Here is a 6,019-nt window from a genome sequence, read left to right as displayed (position 1 = left end):
TTTTTATGTCTTTTTATCCTAATGTCCTTAGTTTTAGGACATGCGCCTGAAATATGAGAAATTGTTTCACAAACATCATTACAATACCTACATGTAGCAAGTGCACGATTTCTTCCCCTATTGATGGTTTCTCTGGTATATAAGACATTTGCTCTTAACATCAGCGCAGCCATGTACTGGTTTTTTTTCATTTTGTTATGCTTGCTGATACAGAAGTTTGAGGTTGGATTACTTGCTAAGTATTTTATACCATCACCTTGGAAAGGGAGATTTGCCCATTTCTCAAAATCTTCTTTTCTCCAACCATGTGTTGCTAACAAATTCAAATCATAGCTCAGAAACCTACTGTCTAAAATGTTGAGTTTGGGTGTTTTGATGATGTTATCAATTTTTTCATTCATATCTTCTCCTGCATACATGAATGAATGAGCTATGTACAGGTCTGGAGCTGCCCTGAGATACAATAAACTATTGACTTTATTGAGACCAATTTGTCTACATAGTTTTGGTATACTGAGGCCCTCAAACGATCTTTTCGAATTTAGGAGACCATCACATGTGAATGCAGGAAGGTGTAGAAAGTGTTTGGCATACTTTTTTATTGTTTGATCCAGAACATTTAAAGTTTTTGCTTCTGTTCCTGTCATTTCCAATTTGAATGATAGTTTAGGTACCAAGTACTGACACTCAATTTCTATTTTCTGCATGGGCTTAAGTGGTAGATTATCACGTTTTTGAGCCCAATTGACAAGAACCTCATTAATTTTGTTGTTGCTTGTAAGACCAGTGTGTGGATCAAAGTTCAATCCGAGGTATCTCTCACTTTCTCCTGGATGAATATTTTCAATATTTTCTTTTTCAAATTGCCATGGTTTACAGTTTTTAATCAGGATTTTCTCTTTATGGTGACTGATATAAAATCCATGTGTCTTTTTCACATTAAGTTTTAATACTGTAGTTTTACTGAATTTTTCAATGATTTTCAGATTTGTACTCATTCCTTCCCAGGTACTGCTGAGTACTGCGGTGTCATTGGCAAAGGCAAAAGCGGTGATTTGCTCAATAAGACCATCTGATCCAAATGTGAAGCCCTTGCAGCTTTTCTGAAGATCACAATTCAGAGGATCCATGGCAATGTTAAATAGTAGTGGGGTTCCGTTGTGCCCGGGGAGCCTCCCCTTGCTTGGCTGGGTTCAGGAGCTCCATCCGGGGCATCCCTTGAGGGCCCCGTCCTGGGTCCTCATCTTCATTGCGCCACAGGGTATTGCTCGGCCCTCTGACTCGCGCTTGTGTTAGACTCCTTGGTCCATGTTTCAAGACGGGTCGGGTGGGTAACCGACATCGCCGCAGACCGCTGGCGCCTGGCGTGGGCCTCCCTGCCCAGCAGCGCGAAGCGGTCGGGGCCCACACAGGGTAGGGCTCGGGGGCTCGGAACCCCAGCTGGGCCTCAGACACGGGGAGGAGCACCGGACGCCCGAGGAGAGGACTGCTTGGGACCCATGGAGCCCATTCCGGACACTTTATTGTGGGAAAACAGCCAATCTTTAACAAATAACAAGGCTGTTCGGTGCAGGACGCCTTTAATCCCAATATCGACATTTACCAAATAAAGAGAGAGGCGCTGGAAAACTGGAAAGCAAGAACAGGTTTATTGCTTCAGTAGAGAACACAACACGACTGACACAATCAATGTCTTCAGGAGGTGTTCTAACAACTTCTCCGCTGCCCCACATTATAAACAGTTTTACAGTAAGTTTATTGGTGGTCAAACATCCTAGGAATTCCCGCCCCCAGCAGGTTCTCACAGAGTCCCAACAGTTGGTAGTCCCCCACCCGGATCTTGATTGGTGATTGGTATCACACAGCCGGACATTCCAACGGGGACTGTAAATGATCGGTCAGATCTAAGAGTTATGTAGATGATAAGATCGTGCATCTCTGTGTGTGCAACACGTCCTGCAGTGTGGGGGCAATAAAGTACGTCCGCAAGGCTTGGTTTACAGCCTGGGACTGGATGGAGTGGCCAGGTGCAGTTGGGGGTTATCAGAAGGGCCTGCTGGAGTGGGGAGGATGAAAGGACAAACGTGTTTAGGGCAGAAAGTGGCTCCGGGGTTTTGTCACGAGGACAAGGGTTTATGACCTCCAAGCATTTGGTCATGCTGGAGCAGAGCACCGGGGATGGTTGCGAGGTCAGAGTGAGTCGTGGGTGACTCGCAGAGCACGAGATGGCCGCGGCACCTAAAATGGATGCCGTTTACGTGCGGTCGATGGCTCTTGTTTAAGCAAGATGGCGCCGGTGATGTTCACGTTTGTCGATTCTACTTTTAACAGTCCTCCCTTTGAACATTTCCAAGACATCTTGCTAGTCTATTTCAATCCCCATAATGTCCTGTATCATTTATTCGAGCTGTGTGTGAGTCTAGATTTCTGGGGCATAAGGAGTTCATACATAGAGAACACAGAGGAGGTATGCAGTGTATCCCCAGACAGCAGGCACATATTATAAATACTGGAATTAAGAGGATCATCAATACTTTCCATCCCCACTCTTTTAATATCCCCCAAAACCAGCCTCCAAGTGTCTATGGGCCAGATGTAGGAGGCCAAATACCGGTCGGTAACGACCGATTTCAGCCGCTACCGACCGGTATTTGGAGTTTCAGATGTAAGGGGCCTTAAATTTACCGATTTGGTATATTTACAGATTCGGTAAATATACCGATTCTTTAAATTACCGAATTGGTACATTTACCGAATCACAAATTTGTGATGTAAGTGGTACTGAAAACAGTGCCACCAGCCCTTAAGAGATCGTTATTTACCGTGACATACTATGTCATGGTAAATAACGAATTCCTGTGTACATGCACATCTGTGCATGTACACCTGTGCCATGTGGCACACATACATGCCCTTCTGGCACACAAGCCAGAATCAGGGGTGCAACAGGGTGTCAAAGTGACACCCTGTCCCCCTTGCAAATTCGGTAATTTTACCGAATCGGTATTTACCAATTCGGTAATTGACATTGATTCCTATAGGCCTCAAGGCCCATAGAAATCAATGGCAATTACCAAATCGGTAAATACCGGTTCGGTAATTACAGAATCATACAGATTCTGTAAAAATTACCGCCTTTGTTCCTACATCTGATTTATCGAATGGGTAAAATTCGGTATTCTAGAGTCGGTAAATCAGATTTACCTACATCGGGCCCCAAGTCTCTTGTCCTTGATGGATCTCTGATGAAAGTCTGTGCAAATGTTCAATTGCCTTATAAATGGAAGGTGAACTATCGGGAACGAAGGTGCAACAGCTGGCACCGATGATGAGGCATGCTCCTCCGCGGTCTGCCAGTACCACGTCTAATACAAGACGATTCTGCAAAGTCATGAGGCGGACCGCCTGAAGCTCAGCAGTGTTGTTGGTGAGGATGCCAGCTGTCACATTCAAAGCTATCTCAACTGCCTGAGACAGGTGTCGAATGGCCCGGCTGTTTGCCATCGGACCACAAAGGGGAACAAGGCCTTTAACTGCATCAAGAAACTGGGATGCAGCCGTGTCTGCTTGGTCAGTGTCTCCTGACTGTTTTTCTCTGTGATGTCCAGCAGGTGCAGTGTAGGTCGGAAGCAGAACAAAGGCAATGTAGCAAGTGCCCTCCCAACCTTTTGGGAGCCAGGTGTAGGCTTTAGGACCACAGATGAAGTACATGTTTGGCGATGCAACAAATGAAGGGGGGTTGGTGGTATGTAGAGTCCTGGTGATGCGACAAGTACTGTGGCCCGGGGGTGCTAAGTGGCGCTTGACGAACATGGCCGCGCTTCTGTGAGTCTCCAGCACCTCTGAGCTTCACTCGATCCTTCTGCCCATCCTGATTGCAAACTTCTGCCCTTAAGCACCACAGGAAGCATTGCGACGCCATGCGGAGTCCAACGATACCTTGCTTGCCGGGATTTAAGCAGCGGGCATCTGTTTCCTGCCGACTTGGTCCACCCGCGGCTCCTGCTGCCCTTCATGGGAGCCCGCGAGGCAGACACGACTGATAATAAAGGCCGAGGCTCCTGGGCCTACGCCGCACCTGCCTGAGCGGTGTCACCCTGCCTTGACGGAGCGGATTGCCTGCGGCTGACTCCTACCGGCGGTGGAGGTGAGAACATTGCGGCCCCCACTGCACTAAGCCCCCTCAACACCTGCACCCTGCTGTGACTGGGCCCGTGCATTGAGTGGGGTCCGCCGGACGGGCCTACACCTGGGGCCTTCATTAACTGACTGTTTGCTGCCTTCGGCTGGTGCCGTGTCGGCCGCGAGCTGCGCCCCCCCACCCCTCCACTGCCTGCTACGGACACCTTCCATACCTGCGGATGCCCAGGGGGCCTACTCGTGATGCCTTCGGCCCCCTCCCCTCCTCTTCCTCCCAGACTTACACACCCTGCGTTAGATCGGCGGCGCTCGGGTGGCGGACTGCGCTGCCTGTCCTCTGTTGCTCTTGGCCGCCGGGGGGACTCCCACTGTCGTTACAGGCTGCGGCCCTACCGGATCTCACCGCAGCGCAAGCGTGTGGCGTGCTATGACCCCCACAGCGCAGCCCGGCCTGCTTCCCGCCACCCGCCGGCCCGCTTCCTCTACTGGGCCTCTGACCCTGACGGACGCATTTGTGGCGGCGCCAGCCTGGCCCGGCCGTGTGACTCGCCGCCCAGCTCCAGCCTGGAAAGTTGCTCCTGAGGAAACGCTGCCCTTACCGGGAGGTCCTGGACTATGATGGTCGCATGGTAGCCGCACTCCACTTCCACCGTGCCTGATTGAAGACCTGGCAGCTACCCCTCGTCGCAAGGGAGGCCCCGCTCCTTTCCCTTTCGCGCCAGTCACCTCGCGAAGAAAGGCTCTAGTTTCCCCAGCATTGTTATCAACATTCTACTGGTCAGCGCCCTGCTACTGCGTTGCCCTGAGACGTCTCCCCGCCAGGCCTCTCACCATGGGGTGGCCGGACACCAGGCAAACCAAACTGCCCTACGAGTCCCGAAAAACATCCCACACCCGGCCCACCGAGCCGCCCTCATCTGGTGCCACGGGCCCGCCTGAGGATGACTGGAAACAACTCCTCTTGACCATGAACCAAAGCCTCCACTCCATTGATTCCAAGATTGACGCACTCAACTCGAGGATGGACTCTGTAGTTGCGAAGCTGGACCAGCATGACACCCGCTTAAAGGAGGTGGAGAGCCGCGCCTCAGACCTAGAAGACAATGCCACCACTGCAGGACGTCAGCTTACCCAGATGGACAAGCTACTCAAAATCATCGCTGACAAAAATGAGGACCTCGAAGCCAGATCGTGCAGGAACAATGTACGAATTTTAGGCCTTGCGGAGACAACCAATACGGGGCGCATGGAGGATTTTATAGAGAAGCTTGGTGCAGACCTGTTTGGCAGAGACTCTTTCTCTGCACACCTAACGGTTGAAAGAGTGCACCGTTCCCTGGCGGCCCACCCTCCCCCGGGCGCTCCACCAAGGCCCGTCATTGCCAGGTTCCTAAATTACCGTGACAGGGACACTGTCCTACGTCTGGCCTAGGAGAAACAGCAGGTTCCTTATGAAAACACGTCTCTCTCCTTCTACCCAGACTTCACCACTACGGTGCAAGAAGCGCGCCGCAAATTTGTTGGTGTAAAGAAGAAGTTGCAGTCCATGGATATACCGTACGCCATGCTCTACCCTGCCAAGCTCAAGATCACCCACAACGGGAAGCAGCATTTTTTTGGCTCCCCTCAACAGGTTGAAGACTTCCTCAAACGTTACAAAAAAACCAACCTTGATGCGGCTGCTGCCGAGGGTCCCTCCAGGTCATCCTCTCCACTTTCTCAGCAAGACTGATCCTTGTGGATTGCGCTTCTCTTTATGGACTCCTCGTCTTGTGGACTCTGATCCGATACTCTGGACTGTATGGTGATGTATAAGACTATTATATTGCTTGATTTTTACCTCTTGCACTCACAATATTGCTCAGTAGTGCATCTCCGT

Source organism: Lissotriton helveticus, chromosome 5_1, assembly GCF_964261635.1.
Source record: "Lissotriton helveticus chromosome 5_1, aLisHel1.1, whole genome shotgun sequence".
Classification (NCBI taxonomy): Eukaryota; Metazoa; Chordata; class Amphibia; order Caudata; family Salamandridae; genus Lissotriton; species Lissotriton helveticus.
The sequence above is the reverse complement of the archived record's forward strand: the minus strand, read 5'-3'. Positions refer to the sequence as shown.